At 37.9% G+C, this 24,023-nt stretch overlaps 1 long non-coding RNA gene across 1 annotated transcript; it reads right to left on the minus strand.

Annotated features, from left to right (window-relative positions):
- Positions 1–10,983: 10,983 nt before the first annotated feature.
- Positions 10,984–15,311, minus strand: LOC141546953 (uncharacterized). Its single transcript, XR_012483470.1, has 3 exons — positions 15,289–15,311; positions 12,234–12,341; positions 10,984–11,554 (listed from the first exon to the last, which is right to left on the minus strand). It is a non-coding gene; the product is annotated as an uncharacterized LOC141546953 (long non-coding RNA).
- Positions 15,312–24,023: the final 8,712 nt, after the last annotated feature.

Here is a 24,023-nt window from a genome sequence, read left to right on the forward strand (position 1 = left end):
ATGCCCATTGTGACACGCCTGAGAACACCCAAGGTTTTCTGACTTAAAGGGGATGTTCTCTCCCCAACAACCCAGTTGGATCCTGACAGCCAAGGGAGTAGTATGTGAATAGAAGAATAGATGAGTGGACAAATAGACTAATAGACTAGATACATAGATAAGTGCTGATAGATAGATGGGATAGATAGGGTAAACAAATAGATTCAATAGATACACTTGATGCATAGTTAAATAGATAATGATCGGTAGATAAGTGAAAAGATAGATTTATAGTAGAAAAGTTTATAGGTAGAAAAGATATTTATAGGAAAAAAAAGTGATTTATAGTTAGAAAAGAGATTTATATGAAAAAAGCGATACATAGGTAGAAAAGAGATATATATAGTTAAAAAAGTGATTTAGGAGAAGAAACGAGATTTATAGGTAGAAAAGAGATTTATAGGCAGAAGAGAATGAATAGCTGCCTTAAATTATACATAGATAATGAAGGAGTCAATGGAGGGTTAGGTAAATCAGTAAATAAATTACTGGAGAGAGAGATCCATTTGGGCCCTCATCAGCATGATACCAAGGGCTGCTGTCATAGATTGAGACTGCCTTCACGTCAGTATTAAACTATTATATTTTATTCTTCAATATTATAGAAGCTAAAATGGTTGCTTTCTATCTGGCTTGGGAAATTGTTGACTTCTCTTTCTTCCCCTCTTCCCCCACGCCCCCCCAAAATTGCATTTTGTGGATGGTTATTCTAGTAGATCAATTGGACACATATCTTTCACTTATGCTGTAACATTTTACCTTTTCAGGCATCCTATAAGCCACTGCTGAAGCAGAGGAGATACTGAACCAGTTGTGACCAGATGCTGGCGATATTGAACGCATCTTAAGCCTCGGGATCGACTTAAAACGGGATTTAACCTGTTCATGAAGGTAAAGCATCTACATAGAGATAATGTACCTGCAGCTTCCCTCCTGCAGTCAGTGTTAATAGGAGATCAAGGTAGGGCCTGGTTGCTGACTAGCCCTATATATATACTAGAAGTACAAATAATCTGGGAAATAGAGAGCCTACACTTAAAAGCAAACAAACAAACAAAAGCAAATTCTTTTAGTTCAGAAACTATTTTCTTTTTCCTCATCCTATGGCTGGTTCCCAGAAAAAAGATGACTTGCTCATATTAGAGGTTTCATAAATGCTTGTTAAATTCAATTACATATAGATGAAGACTTTTTCTAAAATTATAGGCAGCTGGCTGGTTCAGTGGATAACACTGTTGGACCTCCCTTGAATCAGCAACTGATTTCAAACACCAGCTGTAGGACTCTGGGCAAGTCACTTAATCTGTGTTTGCCTCAATTTCCTCCTCTGTAAATTGGGAATGATACAATCATGTTTGCTCCACAGAGGACAAGCCTCTGAGAACTATTTGTTTTCAAGTAGAGTCACAGCATCGTGGATTTTGAGCTGGCAGCAATATTTCAGGGTTTCTACTTCCATATTTTACAAAGAAAGTCACTGAGACACAAGGAGGTTTAGTATAGTTAATATATTGTTCAAGCGCATACAAGTTGTAAGTGGCAGAGACAAGATTCAAACAGATCCTGTTAATACTATCGTGTTACCTCTAAGTGTTCATTATATATGGGTGTATGTGTGTCCATATATGTGTGTGTATATTTCCATACTCCAATCTTCTAACCTATAACTAAACATATTTACTCTTAAAAAAAAAAAAGTGGTGGGATGGGGTAGGGGAAAGACACTGTAATAAAGTAACATTAAACAAGTGGTATTTTGCTCTGCTGTTTATTTCTTACTTTCATGACTTTATATTATCACTTTAAACTCCCTGAGCCTCAGTTTCCTCACATGTTAAATGAGATAGTTGAGCTCCATGACCACTAGGAAACTACATTTCCAGTTCTAAAATTGTGATTCCACAGTGAAAATCTAGCAACATTGTGTCCTAATGTAAGATCTGTATTTGATCATTAATGAGTCATATATTTTCTCTTGGATTTTATATAGTTCATTTGTAGCAACATTAACCTGGCATTCTTTTCTGAGGGCTGACCCCATCCTTGTTGTGGTGACTGTTAGAGGTGGGCCGCCCTCATCCCGGTGACCATCCACTCCAGATCCTCTTTGTGGTTGGTGGGGTGACAATATCAGAAGCCAAAATGTTGAAAGATCTCGTTTCTTCCCTGAAGCCTGGAACACAGGTACCGAACCCGAAATAACAGGACATGCATCTCCCTGGCCCAAGGATGGGAGAGTCTGGCTGTTCCCACAAGACTTGGTCTGAGCCTTAGGGGTAGCATTTGAGGAGATGATCTATAGAATTCGGGAGATGGTGAAGCACTGTGTAAAGGTCAGATAATTCTCTTACTACTACTATTATTACTTGTACTCTTACCCCTATTATTATTACTACTATTTCTACTATTACTCCTCTTCCTACTCCTATTAGTATTACTCCTACGATTACTACTATTACTCTTCCACCAACTACTACAATTACTGCCACTCTTATTATTGTTATTATTCCTTCTAGATCTCTTCCTCCTGCTACTAGTACTATCATTGCTCCTATTCCTATTAATACTCCTTTTACTACCACTACTACTATTATTTCTACTACCACTTTTACTATTACTATTACTCCTACTGCTACTGCTACTCCTACTCCTACTAGTGTCACTCCTATTCCTATCATTATTACTGTTGCTATTACTACTTCTTCTACTACTATTATTCCTACTCCTATTATTATTAGTACTACTACCATTACTATTACTTTTATCATTACTACTCTTTTTATTACTTCTATCACTACTTTTATTCCTCTTCCTATTACTGTTACTACTCATACTACTCCTACTTCTTCTACGCCTCCACCTCCTACTACTGCCACTACTCCTTTGTCCGGAAGTCCATATGTTTTCTAAATAAAGAGGTTTCCTAAAAAGTATTGTTAAAAGAAGACTTGCGCATAAAGCCTGAGCACAATCCTCATCAGATGAGCAGTTGACTTGCTTACCTTGGCCATGGAGACCTCATTGTGTGATGCTCATTGTGACATGCCGGAGAACACCCAAAGTTTTCTGACTTAAAGGTGATGTTCTCTTCCCAACAACCCAGTTGGATCCTGACAGCAAAGGGAGTAGTATGTGAATAGAAGAATGGATGAGTGGACTAATAGACTGATAGACTAGATACATAGATTCCTGGTGATGGATGAATGGGATAGAGAAGATAAACAAATAGATTGAATAGATACACTTAATGCATAGTTAAAAAGATAATGATGGATAGATAAGTGAAAAGATAGATTTATAGTAGAAAAGTTTATAGGTAGAAAAGTGATTTATAGGAAGAAAAGTGATTTATAGGTAGCAAACAGCTCTATAGGAAGAAAAGCCATTTATAGGTAGAAAAGAGATTTTTAGATTAAAAAAAGGGATTTAGAAGTAGAAAAGAGATTTATAGGCAGAAGAGAATGAATAGCTGGATTAAAATATACATACAACCCCCCCCCCAAATATTGCAGTTCGTGGATGGTTTTTCCAGTATATCAAATGGACACATATCTTTCACTTATGCTTTCACATTTTATCTTTTCAGGCAACCTATAAGCCAATACTGAAGCAAAGGAGATACTGAAGCCAGAGTGACCAGATTCTGGCGATATTGAAAACATGTCTTTGGAAATCTACTTGAAACGGGATTTAGATTATTGTTGGGGAGTTTTGATCTATACTTTGGAGTTTATTGCACTGGTGGGGGGAAGGGGAGAGAGGATGTTTCTGAGTTTGATTGTTGGGGAGTTTTGATATCTATACTTTGGAGTTTATTGTACTGGTGGGGGGAAGGGGAGAGATGATGTTTCTGAGTTTGATGTGTTTTTAAAAATAAAAAATGTTTTTTTTTCTGTTTCCAAAAGTTTCAAGTTGTCATTCTTTCAGCTCCCACATGATTAGTGATATTTCCCAGTTTCTTCTTTACTATCTGATGATTATATTTGCCAGCTGGTTAATCCTAAAGAAATACTTGTTGGCAAACTTATTGGGTAAACAACATTTTTCCCTTATTTGCAGCTAGCCCATACTGCTGATGGGTAAAGCTGGCTATCCTATCTGGGTTTGGGAATAAGAGAGGGAGGCAGATTTGTTCTTCTTTGAGATTGTGAAAAAACTGTAAGCAGGCCCTTTGCCATCAGAGGCTGGGGACCGTCTGAAAATCTGGGAGCAAAGAGGTAGTGGGGGTTAACAAGCAGCAGGGCTGTTGTGTTCTAGCCAGAGAAGTTCCAGAGAAGCTTGGAACTGGCCCTGCTGAAGTCTTCTGGATCTTCCTGGAGGAGCAGAGCAGCCATTCTACACCAGGAGGGCAATTCAGAATGACAAGGGACTGGCTTAGAGATTTGCATCCAGGTGCTTCCCCTCAGCTCTAGGGGAAGGCTGAGCCAGAAAATAATTGGTGTCCCCACAGGCTTGTGCTAGAGCCCCCCATTCCCCCTTTGAAGTTTCTTCTGCCTGACTTGTGCTCATTATAATCTATATGACTGAAATGTCAAACTTCTGTTTCTGAAAATCTAACCTTTCTTCAGAAGCTGGGAACCTAAATCCCCTGGATGAAGAAGGGGGATAGTAAGAGTGCTAGAAAAGCAAATGGGTGCTCTGGAGACGGCAAGATTGGAGATGGGAAAACCCCGTCTGATTTGATTCCATAGATAGTGGCAAAGGTCAGGTTAGCCACAAAAGATGTTTGCACTGATTGATAAAGCTGGAACAATACCTCTTGGGAATTGATGTACAGGCTCTGGCAAGAAAATGAAACCAAACTAACTCCCAAGCAGGATGCAGCCTTAATTGGCTGAAGGGCCCCAGAAGACCCTGGACAAGCCAGTCAAGCCGGCTTCCAGAGCTAGTCCTTAGCTTGGCCTTGGGAATCCTCCCAGGGGGTGGAAGAGGAGGAGGTCTGGATTGCTCTCTGACAGCACCTTCTCATCCTCCATCTTGGGCTTTCCACTTCTGGGCTTGGGCTTGGAGGGTCTCATCTACAGAAAACCACCTTCTTGAGGGCAAGAACTGTTGGAGTTTTTCCTTGGTAGCTCTGCCATTTTTCCACTTCGAATCACTTCCGATTTACCAATATTTATTAAGGAAACAAGCATTTATTAAACTCCTATGTACCAAGCACTGTGCTAAGCACTTTACACATATTCTCTCCTGAACATCACTGGGAGGTAGGTGCTAATATCCACTCTCTCAGTTAAAGAAACTGAGGCAACAGGTCAGCAAAATAGAGGCGAGATTGAAACAGATCTTGTCTTGTACAGACAACCCTGGCCTAATTAACAAGGGGATTCTAGATCTGCAGCGTTCAATGGGGTGTTTTCCAAATTCTACATGATGAAAGGTACCGGATGAAGCGGTCTGGGGTCTTAACCGTGGCCCTAGCTCCTTCTGCTTTGCAGCCAAACCCTAGGCTCCATCCCAAGAGCAATATGTGGGCTTGGCTCCCTTTCCCGCTGGTGCTTCTACTCATGTCCCCAGTTTCTGGTCCCTGTGTCCTTTGTGACCATATCATTCATCTGGTAGCCCACCTCATCCATCTTCCTTAGACTACTCAATCAGCAAAGCTCAATTAAACAAGGAGCAAACATATATTACATACTTACTAGGGGTCGTATATTTCACTAGACCCTGGAGACATAAAGGTAAAAACAAAATGGTCTTGCCCGCAAAGTTTATATTCTATTGGGGAAAATGATGTCAACAAAAAGAACTAGGAAGACAATCTATGCATAAGCAAGATAATTGTATAAATATTTTTACATACATTGGATTAAGCATATATTTTCATATATTTAACATGTGAATCCCCTGTCATCTTCCCTGTCATCTAGGGGAAGAGGTGGAAGGAAGGAGGGGAAAAGTTGGAAGAGAAGGTTTTGCAAGGGTCAGTGTTAAAAACTTACCCCTTCATATGTTTTGTAAATAAAAAGCTTTCCTCAAACAATTTTTAAAAAGAAAAAAAACCCACATACCAGGTGAGCACTACCCTCATCTGATGAGCATTTGCTTTGCTTACCTTCTCCATGGAGACCTCATTGTGTCATGCCCATTGTGACACGCCTGAGAACACCCAAGGTTTTCTGACTTAAAGGGGATGTTCTCTCCCCAACAACCCAGTTGGATCCTGACAGCCAAGGGAGTAGTATGTGAATAGAAGAATAGATGAGTGGACAAATAGACTAATAGACTAGATACATAGATAAGTGCTGATAGATAGATGGGATAGATAGGGTAAACAAATAGATTCAATAGATACACTTGATGCATAGTTAAAACGATAATGATGGATAGATAAGTGAAAAGATAGAATTATAGTAGAAAAGTTTATAGGTAGAAAAGATATTTATAGGAAAAAAAAGTGATTTATAGTTAGAAAAGAGATTTATATGAAAAAAGCGATACATAGGTAGAAAAGAGATATATATAGTTAAAAAAGTGATTTAGGAGAAGAAACGAGATTTATAGGTAGAAAAGAGATTTATAGGCAGAAGAGAATGAATAGCTGCCTTAAATTATACATAGATAATGAAGGAGTCAATGGAGGGTTAGGTAAATCAGTAAATAAATTACTGGAGAGAGAGATCCATTTGGGCCCTCATCAGCATGATACCAAGGGCTGCTGTCATAGATTGAGACTGCCTTCACGTCAGTATTAAACTATTATATTTTATTCTTCAATATTATAGAAGCTAAAATGGTTGCTTTCTATCTGGCTTGGGAAATTGTTGACTTCTCTTTCTTCCCCTCTTCCCCCACGCCCCCCCAAAATTGCATTTTGTGGATGGTTATTCTAGTAGATCAATTGGACACATATCTTTCACTTATGCTGTAACATTTTACCTTTTCAGGCATCCTATAAGCCACTGCTGAAGCAGAGGAGATACTGAACCAGTTGTGACCAGATGCTGGCGATATTGAACGCATCTTAAGCCTCGGGATCGACTTAAAACGGGATTTAACCTGTTCATGAAGGTAAAGCATCTACATAGAGATAATGTACCTGCAGCTTCCCTCCTGCAGTCAGTGTTAATAGGAGATCAAGGTAGGGCCTGGTTGCTGACTAGCCCTATATATATATACTAGAAGTACAAATAATCTGGGAAATAGAGAGCCTACACTTAAAAGCAAACAAACAAACAAAAGCAAATTCTTTTAGTTCGGAAACTATTTTCTTTTTCCTCATCCTATGGCTGGTTCCCAGAAAAAAGATGACTTGCTCATATTAGAGGTTTCATAAATGCTTGTTAAATTCAATTACATATAGATGAAGACTTTTTCTAAAATTATAGGCAGCTGGCTGGTTCAGTGGATAACACTGTTGGACCTCCCTTGAATCAGCAACTGATTTCAAACACCAGCTGTAGGACTCTGGGCAAGTCACTTAATCTGTGTTTGCCTCAATTTCCTCCTCTGTAAATTGGGAATGATACAATCATGTTTGCTCCACAGAGGATAAGCCTCTGAGAACTATTTGTTTTCAAGTAGAGTCACAGCATCGTGGATTTTGAGCTGGCAGCAATATTTCAGGGTTTCTACTTCCATATTTTACAAAGAAAGTCACTGAGACACAAGGAGGTTTAGTATAGTTAATATATTGTTCAAGCGCATACAAGTTGTAAGTGGCAGAGACAAGATTCAAACAGATCCTGTTAATACTATCGTGTTACCTCTAAGTGTTCATTATATATGGGTGTATGGGTGTCCATATATGTGTGTGTATATTTCCATACTCCAATCTTCTAACCTATAACTAAACATATTTACTCTTAAAAAAAAAAAAGTGGTGGGATGGGGTAGGGGAAAGACACTGTAATAAAGTAACATTAAACAAGTGGTATTTTGCTCTGCTGTTTATTTCTTACTTTCATGACTTTATATTATCACTTTAAACTCCCTGAGCCTCAGTTTCCTCACATGTTAAATGAGATAGTTGAGCTCCATGACCACTAGGAAACTGCATTTCCAGTTCTAAAATTGTGATTCCACAGTGAAAATCTAGCAACATTGTGTCCTAATGTAAGATCTGTATTTGATCATTAATGAGTCATATATTTTCTCTTGGATTTTATATAGTTCATTTGTAGCAACATTAACCTGGCATTCCCTTCTGAGGGCTGACCCCATCCTTGTTGTGGTGACTGTTAGAGGTGGGCCGCCCTCATCCCGGTGACCATCCACTCCAGATCCTCTTTGTGGTTGGTGGGGTGACAATATCAGAAGCCAAAATGTTGAAAGATCTCGTTTCTTCCCTGAAGCCTGGAACACAGGTACCGAACCCGAAATAACAGGACATGCATCTCCCTGGCCCAAGGATGGGAGAGTCTGGCTGTTCCCACAAGACTTGTTCTGAGCCTTAGGGGTAGCATTTGAGGAGATGATCTATAGAATTCGGGAGATGGTGAAGCACTGTGTAAAGGTCAGATAATTCTCTTACTACTACTATTATTACTTGTACTCTTATCCCTATTATTATTACTACTATTTCTACTATTACTCCTCTTCCTACTCCTATTAGTATTACTCCTACAATTACTACTATTACTCTTCCAACCACTACTACAATTACTGCCACTCTTATTATTGTTATTATTCCTTCTAGATCTCTTCCTCCTGCTACTAGTACTATCATTGCTCCTATTCCTATTCATACTCCTTTTACTACCACTACTACTATTATTTCTACTACCACTTTTACTATTACTATTACTCCTACTGCTACTGCTACTCCTACTCCTACTAGTGTCACTCCTATTCCTATCATTATTACTGTTGCTATTACTACTTCTTCTACTACTATTATTCCTACTCCTATTATTATTAGTACTACTACCATTACTATTACTTTTATCATTACTACTCTTTTTACTACTTCTATCACTACTTTTATTCCTCTTCCTATTACTGTTACTACTCATACTACTCCTACTTCTTCTACGCCTCCACCTCCTACTACTGCCACTACTCCTTTGTCCGGAAGTCCATATGTTTTCTAAATAAAGAGGTTTCCTAAAAAATATTGTTAAAAGAAGACTTGCGCATAAAGCCTGAGCACAATCCTCATCAGATGAGCAGTTGACTTGCTTACCTTGGCCATGGAGACCTCATTGTGTGATGCTCATTGTGACATGCCGGAGAACACCCAAAGTTTTCTGACTTCAAGGTGATGTTCTCTTCCCAACAACCCAGTTGGATCCTGACAGGAAAAGGGAGTAGTATGTGAATAGAAGAATGCATGAGTGGACTAATAGACTGATAGACTAGATACATAGATTCCTGGTGATGGATGAATGGGATAGAGAAGATAAACAAATAGATTGAATAGATACACTTAATGCATAGTTAAAAAGATAATGATGGATAGATAAGTGAAAAGATAGAATTATAGTAGAAAAGTTTATAGGTAGAAAAGATATTTATAGGAAAAAAAAGTGATTTATAGTTAGAAAAGAGATTTATATGAAAAAAGCGATACATAGGTAGAAAAGAGATATATATAGTTAAAAAAGTGATTTAGGAGAAGAAACGAGATTTATAGGTAGAAAAGAGATTTATAGGCAGAAGAGAATGAATAGCTGCCTTAAATTATACATAGATAATGAAGGAGTCAATGGAGGGTTAGGTAAATCAGTAAATAAATTACTGGAGAGAGAGATCCATTTGGGCCCTCATCAGCATGATACCAAGGGCTGCTGTCATAGATTGAGACTGCCTTCACGTCAGTATTAAACTATTATATTTTATTCTTCAATATTATAGAAGCTAAAATGGTTGCTTTCTATCTGGCTTGGGAAATTGTTGACTTCTCTTTCTTCCCCTCTTCCCCCACGCCCCCCCAAAATTGCATTTTGTGGATGGTTATTCTAGTAGATCAATTGGACACATATCTTTCACTTATGCTGTAACATTTTACCTTTTCAGGCATCCTATAAGCCACTGCTGAAGCAGAGGAGATACTGAACCAGTTGTGACCAGATGCTGGCGATATTGAACGCATCTTAAGCCTCGGGATCGACTTAAAACGGGATTTAACCTGTTCATGAAGGTAAAGCATCTACATAGAGATAATGTACCTGCAGCTTCCCTCCTGCAGTCAGTGTTAATAGGAGATCAAGGTAGGGCCTGGTTGCTGACTAGCCCTATATATATATACTAGAAGTACAAATAATCTGGGAAATAGAGAGCCTACACTTAAAAGCAAACAAACAAACAAAAGCAAATTCTTTTAGTTCGGAAACTATTTTCTTTTTCCTCATCCTATGGCTGGTTCCCAGAAAAAAGATGACTTGCTCATATTAGAGGTTTCATAAATGCTTGTTAAATTCAATTACATATAGATGAAGACTTTTTCTAAAATTATAGGCAGCTGGATGGTTCAGTGGATAACACTGTTGGACCTCCCTTGAATCAGCAACTGATTTCAAACACCAGCTGTAGGACTCTGGGCAAGTCACTTAATCTGAGTTTGCCTCAATTTCCTCCTCTGTAAATTGGGAATGATACAATCATGTTTGCTCCACAGAGGATAAGCCTCTGAGAACTATTTGTTTTCAAGTAGAGTCACAGCATCGTGGATTTTGAGCTGGCAGCAATATTTCAGGGTTTTTACTTCCATATTTTACAAAGAAAGTCACTGAGACACAAGGAGGTTTAGTATAGTTAATATATTGTTCAAGCGCATACAAGTTGTAAGTGGCAGAGACAAGATTCAAACAGATCCTGTTAATACTATCGTGTTACCTCTAAGTGTTCATTATATATGGGTGTATGGGTGTCCATATATGTGTGTGTATATTTCCATACTCCAATCTTCTAACCTATAACTAAACATATTTACTCTTAAAAAAAAAAAAGTGGTGGGATGGGGTAGGGGAAAGACACTGTAATAAAGTAACATTAAACAAGTGGTATTTTGCTCTGCTGTTTATTTCTTACTTTCATGACTTTATATTATCACTTTAAACTCCCTGAGCCTCAGTTTCCTCACATGTTAAATGAGATAGTTGAGCTCCATGACCACTAGGAAACTGCATTTCCAGTTCTAAAATTGTGATTCCACAGTGAAAATCTAGCAACATTGTGTCCTAATGTAAGATCTGTATTTGATCATTAATGAGTCATATATTTTCTCTTGGATTTTATATAGTTCATTTGTAGCAACATTAACCTGGCATTCCCTTCTGAGGGCTGACCCCATCCTTGTTGTGGTGACTGTTAGAGGTGGGCCGCCCTCATCCCGGTGACCATCCACTCCAGATCCTCTTTGTGGTTGGTGGGGTGACAATATCAGAAGCCAAAATGTTGAAAGATCTCGTTTCTTCCCTGAAGCCTGGAACACAGGTACCGAACCCGAAATAACAGGACATGCATCTCCCTGGCCCAAGGATGGGAGAGTCTGGCTGTTCCCACAAGACTTGTTCTGAGCCTTAGGGGTAGCATTTGAGGAGATGATCTATAGAATTCGGGAGATGGTGAAGCACTGTGTAAAGGTCAGATAATTCTCTTACTACTACTATTATTACTTGTACTCTTATCCCTATTATTATTACTACTATTTCTACTATTACTCCTCTTCCTACTCCTATTAGTATTACTCCTACAATTACTACTATTACTCTTCCAACCACTACTACAATTACTGCCACTCTTATTATTGTTATTATTCCTTCTAGATCTCTTCCTCCTGCTACTAGTACTATCATTGCTCCTATTCCTATTCATACTCCTTTTACTACCACTACTACTATTATTTCTACTACCACTTTTACTATTACTATTACTCCTACTGCTACTGCTACTCCTACTCCTACTAGTGTCACTCCTATTCCTATCATTATTACTGTTGCTATTACTACTTCTTCTACTACTATTATTCCTACTCCTATTATTATTAGTACTACTACCATTACTATTACTTTTATCATTACTACTCTTTTTACTACTTCTATCACTACTTTTATTCCTCTTCCTATTACTGTTACTACTCATACTACTCCTACTTCTTCTACGCCTCCACCTCCTACTACTGCCACTACTCCTTTGTCCGGAAGTCCATATGTTTTCTAAATAAAGAGGTTTCCTAAAAAATATTGTTAAAAGAAGACTTGCGCATAAAGCCTGAGCACAATCCTCATCAGATGAGCAGTTGACTTGCTTACCTTGGCCATGGAGACCTCATTGTGTGATGCTCATTGTGACATGCCGGAGAACACCCAAAGTTTTCTGACTTCAAGGTGATGTTCTCTTCCCAACAACCCAGTTGGATCCTGACAGGAAAAGGGAGTAGTATGTGAATAGAAGAATGCATGAGTGGACTAATAGACTGATAGACTAGATACATAGATTCCTGGTGATGGATGAATGGGATAGAGAAGATAAACAAATAGATTGAATAGATACACTTAATGCATAGTTAAAAAGATAATGATGGATAGATAAGTGAAAAGATAGATTTATAGTAGAAAAGTTTATAGGTAGAAAAGTGATTTATAGGAAGAAAAGTGATTTATAGGTAGCAAACAGCTCTATAGGAAGAAAAGCCATTTATAGGTAGAAAAGAGATATTTAGATTAAAAAAAGGGATTTAGAAGTAGAAAAGAGATTTATAGGCAGAAGAGAATGAATAGCTGGATTAAAATATACATACAACCCCCCCCAAAAAAATATTGCAGTTCGTGGATGGTTTTTCCAGTATATCAAATGGACACATATCTTTCACTTATGCTTTCACATTTTATCTTTTCAGGCATCCTATAAGCCAATAATGAAGCAAAGGAGATACTGAAGCCAGAGTGACCAGATTCTGGCGATATTGAAAACATGTCTTTGGAAATCTACTTGAAACGGGATTTAGATTGTTGTTGGGGAGTTTTGATCTATACTTTGGAGTTTATTGCACTGGTGGGGGGAAGGGGAGAGAGGATGTTTCTGAGTTTGATTGTTGGGGAGTTTTGATATCTATACTTTGGAGTTTATTGTACTGGTGGGGGGAAGGGGAGAGATGATGTTTCTGAGTTTGATGTGTTTTTAAAAATAAAAAATGTTTTTTTTCTGTTTCCAAAAGTTTCAAGTTGTCATTCTTTCAGCTCCCACATGATTAGTGATATTTCCCAGTTTCTTCTTTACTATCTGATGATTATATTTGCCAGCTGGTTAATCCTAAAGAAATACTTGTTGGCAAACTTATTGGGTAAACAACATTTTTCCCTTATTTGCAGCTAGCCCATACTGCTGATGGGTAAAGCTGGCTATCCTATCTGGGTTTGGGAATAAGAGAGGGAGGCAGATTTGTTCTTCTTTGAGATTGTGAAAAAACTGTAAGCAGGCCCTTTGCCATCAGAGGCTGGGGACCGTCTGAAAATCTGGGAGCAAAGAGGTAGTGGGGGTTAACAAGCAGCAGGGCTGTTGTGTTCTAGCCAGAGAAGTTCCAGAGAAGCTTGGAACTGGCCCTGCTGAAGTCTTCTGGATCTTCCTGGAGGAGCAGAGCAGCCATTCTACACCAGGAGGGCAATTCAGAATGACAAGGGACTGGCTTAGAGATTTGCATCCAGGTGCTTCCCCTCAGCTCTAGGGGAAGGCTGAGCCAGAAAATAATTGGTGTCCCCACAGGCTTGTGCTAGAGCCCCCCATTCCCCCTTTGAAGTTTCTTCTGCCTGACTTGTGCTCATTATAATCTATATGACTGAAATGTCAAACTTCTGTTTCTGAAAATCTAACCTTTCTTCAGAAGCTGGGAACCTAAATCCCCTGGATGAAGAAGGGGGATAGTAAGAGTGCTAGAAAAGCAAATGGGTGCTCTGGAGACGGCAAGATTGGAGATGGGAAAACCCCGTCTGATTTGATTCCATAGATAGTGGCAAAGGTCAGGTTAGCCACAAAAGATGTTTGCACTGATTGATAAAGCTGGAACAATACCTCTTGGGAATTGATGTACAGGCTCTGGCAAGAAAATGAAACCAAACTAACTCCCAAGCAGGATGCAGCCTTAATTGGCTGAAGGGCCCCAGAAGACCCTGGACAAGCCAGTCAAGCCGGCTTCCAGAGCTAGTCCTTAGCTTGGCCTTGGGAATCCTCCCAGGGGGTGGAAGAGGAGGAGGTCTGGATTGCTCTCTGACAGCACCTTCTCATCCTCCATCTTGGGCTTTCCACTTCTGGGCTTGGGCTTGGAGGGTCTCATCTACAGAAAACCACCTTCTTGAGGGCAAGAACTGTTGGAGTTTTTCCTTGGTAGCTCTGCCATTTTTCCACTTCGAATCACTTCCGATTTACCAATATTTATTAAGGAAACAAGCATTTATTAAACTCCTATGTACCAAGCACTGTGCTAAGCACTTTACACATATTCTCTCCTGAACATCACTGGGAGGTAGGTGCTAATATCCACTCTCTCAGTTAAAGAAACTGAGGCAACAGGTCAGCAAAATAGAGGCGAGATTGAAACAGATCTTGTCTTGTACAGACAACCCTGGCCTAATTAACAAGGGGATTCTAGATCTGCAGCGTTCAATGGGGTGTTTTCCAAATTCTACATGATGAAAGGTACCGGATGAAGCGGTCTGGGGTCTTAACCGTGGCCCTAGCTCCTTCTGCTTTGCAGCCAAACCCTAGGCTCCATCCCAAGAGCAATATGTGGGCTTGGCTCCCTTTCCCGCTGGTGCTTCTACTCATGTCCCCAGTTTCTGGTCCCTGTGTCCTTTGTGACCATATCATTCATCTGGTAGCCCACCTCATCCATCTTCCTTAGACTACTCAATCAGCAAAGCTCAATTAAACAAGGAGCAAACATATATTACATACTTACTAGGGGTCGTATATTTCACTAGACCCTGGAGACATAAAGGTAAAAACAAAATGGTCTTGCCCGCAAAGTTTATATTCTATTGGGGAAAATGATGTCAACAAAAAGAACTAGGAAGACAATCTATGCATAAGCAAGATAATTGTATAAATATTTTTACATACATTGGATTAAGCATATATTTTCATATATTTAACATGTGAATCCCCTGTCATCTTCCCTGTCATCTAGGGGAAGAGGTGGAAGGAAGGAGGGGAAAAGTTGGAAGAGAAGGTTTTGCAAGGGTCAGTGTTAAAAACTTACCCCTTCATATGTTTTGTAAATAAAAAGCTTTCCTCAAACAATTTTTAAAAAGAAAAAAAACCCACATACCAGGTGAGCACTACCCTCATCTGATGAGCATTTGCTTTGCTTACCTTCTCCATGGAGACCTCATTGTGTCATGCCCATTGTGACACGCCTGAGAACACCCAAGGTTTTCTGACTTAAAGGGGATGTTCTCTCCCCAACAACCCAGTTGGATCCTGACAGCCAAGGGAGTAGTATGTGAATAGAAGAATAGATGAGTGGACAAATAGACTAATAGACTAGATACATAGATAAGTGCTGATAGATAGATGGGATAGATAGGGTAAACAAATAGATTCAATAGATACACTTGATGCATAGTTAAATAGATAATGATGGGTAGATAAGTGAAAAGATAGATTTATAGTAGAAAAGTTTATAGGTAGAAAAGATATTTATAGGAAAAAAAGTGATTTATAGTTAGAAAAGGGATTTATATGAAAAAAGCGATACATAGGTAGAAAAGAGATATATATATAGTTAAAAAAGTGATTTAGGAGAAGAAACGAGATTTATAGGTAGAAAAGAGATTTATAGGCAGAAGAGAATGAATAGCTGCCTTAAATTATACATAGATAATGAAGGAGTCAATGGAGGGTTAGGTAAATCAGTAAATAAATTACTGGAGAGAGAGATCCATTTGGGCCCTCATCAGCATGATACCAAGGGCTGCTGTCATAGATTGAGACTGCCTTCACATCAGTATTAAACTATTATATTTTATTCTTCAATATTATAGAAGCTAAAATGGTTGCTTTCTATCTGGCTTGGGAAATTGTTGACTTCTCTTTCTTCCCCTCTTCCCCCACGCCCCCCCAAAATTGCATTTTGTGGATGGTTATTCTAGTAGATCAATTGGACACATATCTTTCACTTATGCTGTAACATTTTACCTTTTCAGGCATCCTATAAGCCACTGCTGAAGCAGAGGAGATACTGAACCAGTTGTGACCAGATGCTGGCGATATTGAACGCATCTTAAGCCTCGGGATCGACTTAAAACGGGATTTAACCTGTTCATGAAGGTAAAGCATCTACATAGAGATAATGTACCTGCAGCTTCCCTCCTGCAGTCAGTGTTAATAGGAGATCAAGGTAGGGCCTGGTTGCTGACTAGCCCTATATATATATACTAGAAGTACAAATAATCTGGGAAATAGAGAGCCTACACTTAAAAGCAAACAAACAAACAAAAGCAAATTCTTTTAGTTCGGAAACTATTTTCTTTTTCCTCATCCTATGGCTGGTTCCCAGAAAAAAGATGACTTGCTCATATTAGAGGTTTCATAAATGCTTGTTAAATTCAATTACATATAGATGAAGACTTTTTCTAAAATTATAGGCAGCTGGCTGGTTCAGTGGATAACACTGTTGGACCTCCCTTGAATCAGCAACTGATTTCAAACACCAGCTGTAGGACTCTGGGCAAGTCACTTAATCTGTGTTTGCCTCAATTTCCTCCTCTGTAAATTGGGAATGATACAATCATGTTTGCTCCACAGAGGATAAGCCTCTGAGAACTATTTGTTTTCAAGTAGAGTCACAGCATCGTGGATTTTGAGCTGGCAGCAATATTTCAGGGTTTCTACTTCCATATTTTACAAAGAAAGTCACTGAGACACAAGGAGGTTTAGTATAGTTAATATATTGTTCAAGCGCATACAAGTTGTAAGTGGCAGAGACAAGATTCAAACAGATCCTGTTAATACTATCGTGTTACCTCTAAGTGTTCATTATATATGGGTGTATGGGTGTCCATATATGTGTGTGTATATTTCCATACTCCAATCTTCTAACCTATAACTAAACATATTTACTCTTAAAAAAAAAAAGTGGTGGGATGGGGTAGGGGAAAGACACTGTAATAAAGTAACATTAAACAAGTGGTATTTTGCTCTTCTGTTTATTTCTTACTTTCATGACTTTATATTATCACTTTAAACTCCCTGAGCCTCAGTTTCCTCACATGTTAAATGAGATAGTTGAGCTCCATGACCACTAGGAAACTACATTTCCAGTTCTAAAATTGTGATTCCACAGTGAAAATCTAGCAACATTGTGTCCTAATGTAAGATCTGTATTTGATCATTAATGAGTCATATATTTTCTCTTGGATTTTATATAGTTCATTTGTAGCAACATTAACCTGGCATTCCCTTCTGAGGGCTGACCCCATCCTTGTTGTGGTGACTGTTAGAGGTGGGCCGCCCTCATCCCGGTGACCATCCACTCCAGATCCTCTTTGTGGTTGGTGGGGTGACGATATCAGAAGCCAAAATGTTGAAAGATCTCGTTTCTTCCCTGAAGCCTGGAACACAGGTACCGAACCCGAAATAACAGGACATGCATCTCCCTGGCCCAAGGATGGGAGAGTCTGGCTGTTCCCACAAGACTTGGTCTGAGCCTTAGGGGTAGCATTTGAGGAGATGATCTATAGAATTCGGGAGATGGTGAAGCACTGTGTAAAGGTCAGATAATTCTCTTACTACTACTATTATTACTTGTACTCTTACCCCTATTATTATTACTACTATTTCTACTATTACTCCTCTTCCTACTCCTATTAGTATTACTCCTATGATTACTACTATTACTCTTCCACCAACTACTACAATTACTGCCACTCTTATTACTGTTATTATTCCTTGTAGATCTCTTCCTCCTGCTACTAGTACTATCATTGCTCCTATTCCTATTCATACTCCTTTTACTACCACTACTACTATTATTTCTACTACCACTTTTATTATTACTATTACTACTACTACTCCTCCTCCTACTCCTACTCCTACTCCTACTATAGTGTAACTCCTATTCCTATCATCATTACTGTTGCTATTACTACTACTTCTACTACTATTATTCCTACTCCTATTCCTGTTACTACTCATACTACTCCTACTTCTTCTACTCCTCCACCTCCTACTACTAAAACTACTCCTTGGTCCCTACTATTACTATAATTACTACTAGCACTACCACTACTACTACTACTACTACTACTACTACTACTACTACTACTACTACTACTACTATTGCTACTCTTACTTCTATTACTATTATTACTCCTACTGTGAGTACTGTTAAATTTTTCTAGTGCCATGACCAATTTCTTCTCCTAGAAGGGAGCCGACAACTTAACTATTACAACACCAGAAAGGGTGAAAGTGAGATTGTACAGCTGATAGAGGGCAGGGGCTTCAAGGCAGGAAGACTTAGAGTTCCAATTTTTCTTCCAAAACTTACTATATATTTTGACCTTAAACAAGTCATTTTACATCTGCTCTCAGTTTGCTCAATAGTGAAACGTTGTTTACCATAATCTCTATTGCCTAAGTTGTTGTGAGAGTCAAATGAGATTATAATTATAAAATAGTACAAATGCCAGCAAGTTATCATTATTTTTTATTGATTTTTGATTATAGCACATTTTTTTTGACAGTACACTGGCATATTTTTCTTTACAACATTATCCCTTGTACTCCTTTCTGTTCTGAATTATTCCCGTACTTCCCCACTAGGCCCTCCCATAGAGGGCAGGCATTGCCATACATATTTAAATATCTTATAGTATATTCTTGGTACAATATATATGTGCAGAACCAAATTTTATTGTTGTTGTTATTGCAAAGGAAGAATTGTATTCGGAAGGTAAAAATAATCTGTGAAGAAAAATAAAAAGCAAACAAACAAAATGCTCTCACTTTACATATCCCAGTGTTCAGGTTCTGGGTGTAGCTGATTCTCTCCATCATTGATCAAGTGGACTTGTATTAGCTATTGTCTATGTTGAAGATATCCACTTCCATTCGAACACAACCTCATACAGTATCATTGTTGAAGTGTATAATGATCTCCTAGTTCTGCTCGTTTGACTCAGCATCAGTTGATGTAAGTCTCTCCAAGCCTCTCTGTTTTCCTCCTGTTGGTCATTTCTTACAGAACAAGAATATTGCATAACATTCTTATACCATAATTTACCCAACCATTCTCCAATTGATGGACATCCGTTCATTGTCCAGTTTCTAGCCACTACAAAAAGTGCTGCCACAAACATTTTGGCACATACAAGTCATTTTCCCTTCTTTAGGATTTCTTTGGGATATAAGCCCCGTAGTAGCACTGCTAGGTCAACGGATTGGCAGATTTTGATAACTTTTGGGGCATAATTCCAGATTGCTCTGCAGAATGGTTGGATTCTTTCACAACTCCACCAGCAAGGCATCATTTTCCCAATTTTCTCACAGCCCCTCCAACATTCATCATTGTTTTTTCCTGTCATCTTAACGAATGTGACAGGTGTGTAGTGGTATCTCACACTTGTGATTTGGAACTTGTGAGTGGAAATAGTTTTAATTTCATCATCTGAAAATTGTCCATATCCTTTCACCCTTTTTCAATTTGAGAATGGCTTGTTTTCTTATAAATTAGCATCAATTCTCTCTATATCTTGGAAGTGAGGCCTTTCTCAGAACCTTTAACTGTAAAAATGTTTTCCCAATTGGTTACTTCCCTTCTAATCTTCCTGGCATTAGTTTCCCCCCCCCTGTGATAACTTTTTAATTTGATGTAACCTAAATTTTCTATTTTGTGATCAATAATGATCTCTAGGTCTCCTTTGGTCACATAATCCTTCCTCCTCCACAAGTCTGAGATGTAAACTATCCTATGTTCCTCTAATTTATTTATGACCTCGTTCTTTATGCCTAAATCATGGACCCATTTTGATCTTAAGTGTGGGTCCATGCCTAGTTTCTCCCATACTAATTTCCAGTTTTTCCAGCAGTTTTTGTCAAATAATGAATTCTTATGCCAAAAGTTGGGATCTCTGGGTTTGTCAAACACTAGATTGCTATTTTTATTCACTATCTTGCCCTGTGAACCTATGCTACTCCACTGAACAACTAGTCTATTTCTTAAGCAATACCAAATGGTTTTGGTGACTGTTGCTTTATAATATAGTTCTATATCAGGTACAGCTAGACAGCTAGACCACCTTCCTTTTTTTTTTCATTACTTACCTTGAAATTCTTGAACTTCTGTTGTTCCATATGAATTCTGTTATTTTTTCTAGGTCTTTAAAAAAGTTCCTTGGGAGTCAGATTGGTATAGCACTGAATAAATAGATTAGTTTAGGGAGTATTGTCATCTTCATTATATTCTCTCGGCCTATCCAAAAGCATTGAACGTCTTTCTAATTATTTAAATCTGACTTCATTTTTCTGGCAAGTGTTTCGTAATTTTGCTCCTGACTTTCCTTTGTTAGATATATTCCCAAATATTTTGTACTATCGACAGTTATTTTGAATGGAATTTCTCTTTGTGTCTCTTGCTGTTGGATTGTGTTGCTAATGTATAAAAATGCTGAGGATTTCTGTGGATTTATTTTGTATCCTGCAATTTTGCTAAAGTTCTGAATTGTTTATAATAGCTTTTTTAGCAGAGTCTTTGGGGTTCTCTAAGTATACCATAATGTCATCTGCAAAGATTGATAGTTTTATTTCCTCATTTCCTACTCTTAATTTTTGAATCTCTTTCTCGGCTCTTTTTGCCGAGGCTAGCGTTTGTAGTACTATATTGAATAGTAATGGTGATAGTGGGAAACCTTGTTTCACTCCTTATCTTACAGGGAAAAGTTCCTAAGATATTTGCTGACGGTTTTAAATATAGGTTCCTTATCATTTTAAGGAATAGTTCATTTATTCCTATACTCTCAAGTCTTTTTTTGTAGGAATGGATGTTGGATTTGATCAAATGCTTTTTCTGCATCTATTGAGAAGATCATATGGTTTTTAGTAATTTGATTATTAATATGGACAATTATACTAATAGTTTTCCCAATATTAAACCAACCCAGCACTGCTGGTATAAATCCTGCTTGATCGTAGTGTATTATCCTGGGGATGATTCTCTGAAGTCTTTTTGCTAATATCTTATTTAAGATTTTAGCATCAATATTCAAGAAGGAAAATGGTCTTTAGTTTTCTTTCTCTGTTTACAATCTACCTGGTTTTAGGTATCAGTACCATGTCTGGGGCATAAAAGGAATTTGGTAGGCCTCCTTCAATTCATTTTTTTTTCAAATAGTTTATATAGTATTAGAGTTAGTTGTTCTTTAAATGTTTGGTAGAATTCATATGTCAATCCATCTCTTCCTGAGGATTTTTTCTTAGGGTGTTGGTTGATAAATTGTTCTATTTCTTTTTCCGAAATGGGACTATTTAGACTTCTTACTTCTTCCTCTGTTAATCTGCGCAAGTTATATTTCCTCCACAAGTCTGAGAGATAAACTATCCTTTGTTCCTCTAATTTATTTATGATCTCATTCTTTATTCCTAACTCATGGACCCATTTTGATCTTTTCTCCCTATTTGCTGTTAAGTGTGGGTCCATGCCTAGTTTCTACCATAATAATTTCCAGTTTTCCCAGCAGTTTCTGTCAAATAATGAATACGTATTCCAAAATCTGGGATCTTTGGGTTTGTCAAAAACTAGATTGCTATTTTTATTCAATATCTTGCCCTGTGAAGCTAACCTATTCCACTGATCAACTAGTCTATTTATTAGCCAACACCCAATGGTTTTGGTGACTGCTGCTTTATAATATACTTTAGATCAGGTACAGCTAGGCTACCTTCATTTGATTATTTTTTTTTTCTCATTACTTCCCTTGCAATTCTCAACCTTTTGTTCTTTCCTATGAATGTTGTTGTTATTTTTTCTAGGTCATTAAAATAGTTTCTGATTGGTGTAGCACTAAATAAATAGATTAATTTAGAGAGTATTGTCATCTTGATAATATTCGCTCTGCTTATCCAAGAGCACTGAATGTCTTTCCAATTATTTAAATCTGACTTCATTTTTGTGGCAAGTGTTTTGTAATTTTTCTCATATAATTCCTGACTATTCTTTGGTAGATGGATTCCCAAATACTTTATACTCTCAACATTTGTTTGGAATGGAATTTCTCTTTGTATCTCTTGCTGTTGGATTGTGTTGGTAATATGTAAAAATGCTGAGGATTTAGGTGGATTTATTTTGTATCTTGAAACTTTGCTAAAGTTCTGAATTAATTCTAATAGCTTTTTAGCAGAGTCTTAGGGGTTCTCTAAGTATACCATCATGTCATCTGCAAAGAGTGATAGTTTGATTTCCTCATTAGCTACTCTAATTCCTGGAATCTCTCTGGGCTCTTATTGCCCAGGCTAGCATTTCTAATACAATATGGAATAGTAATGGTGATAGTGAGCAACCGTTGTTTCACTCCTTATCTTACTGGGAAAGGTTCCAGTGTATCACCATTACATATGATGTTTACGGACAGTTTTAAATATATAATCATGATTTTAAGGAATAGTCCATTTATTCCTGTACTCTCAAAGGTTTGTAGTAGGAATGGATGTTGGATTTTATGAAATGCTTTTTCTTCATCTATTGAGATGATCATATGGTTTTTGTTAATTTGGTTATTGATATAGTTGATTATACAAATAGTGTTCCTAATATTGAACCAGCCCTGCATTCCTGGTATAAATCCCACTTGGCCATAGTTTATCATCCTGGGGAGGGTTTTCTGTAGTCTTTTGGATAATATTTTATTTAAGATTTTAGCATCATTAGGGAGATTGGTCTATAATTTTGTTTCTCTGTTTTCAGCCTACCTGGTTTAGGTATCAGTACCATGTCTGTGTCATAAAAGGAATTTGGTAGGACTTTTTCAATCCCTATTTTTTCAAATAGTTTCTATAACATTGGAGTTGTTTTTTAAATTTTTGGTAGAATTCACATGTAAATCCATCTGGTGCTGGGGATTATTTTTTCTTAGGGAGTTGGTTAATAGCTTCTTCTATTGCTTTTTCTGAAATGGGACTATTCAGACTATTTCCTTCTTCCTCTGTTAGTCTGGGCAAGCTTATTTTTGAAGGTATTCTTCCACTTCATTTAAGTTATCGAATTTATTGCCGTAAAGTTGGGCAAAGTAGCTCCTAACTATTGTTCTAATTTCCTCTTCATTAGGGGTGAGTTCTCCCTTTTCATTTTTAAGACTAACAATTTTTGTTTCAAATACAGACAACTACAGGCACACAGTAGTAGACAGAGTCTAAAGTCGAGTCCTGACTTCTTTTAATCATCTTTTCTTTCTTAACTTTTTTGGATCATGGACTTTTTTGACTTACTGCTGAATGCCTCTTCTAGGAATAGACGTTTTTAAATGCTTAAAACAAAGGAACAGGATAACGAGGGAATCACTATTACTGAAATGCTGTTTTAAAATGTTTTTTTCTCAATAGTATTTTATTTTTTCCAAATACAGGTAAAGACAGTTTTCGACATTCATTATTAAAATTAGTTTTGAAAATAAACGTGATATATCCCAGGTTGAGAACCTGTGCACTAGGAACTTGGAATTTTCCCCCTCTCTCCACTCCTGGAAATGTCTCCATTCTTTATGAGGACACTCTGTTCCAAGCTGAAGTTGCTCTGAATTCCTTGGGAAACTGAAGGAGGAATAGACCTGGCTGAGTCTCCCCAGGCCTACTCCTTGGTTACTTGAACTGTGGTTCTGTGAGGAACCCATACAGAACTATCAGCCTCCACCTTGGAGCTGGTGAAGAACCAGTTCTATTTCTGTGGGCAATGCCATGCCAGAGGCACTTGTTGCTTCTCTGTTGCCAATTACTTCTTTAAAAGCCTGGGTGTATTTATTAATACAGACAGAATAATTTCTCATAGATCCACCGAATGCACTCCCTGGGATGTAAGGCACACACAGACAAACAAAGGGAGGCCTTGCATCCCACAG

The sequence above is a fragment of the Sminthopsis crassicaudata genome, chromosome 6, assembly GCF_048593235.1.
Source record: "Sminthopsis crassicaudata isolate SCR6 chromosome 6, ASM4859323v1, whole genome shotgun sequence".
Classification (NCBI taxonomy): domain Eukaryota; kingdom Metazoa; phylum Chordata; class Mammalia; order Dasyuromorphia; family Dasyuridae; genus Sminthopsis; species Sminthopsis crassicaudata.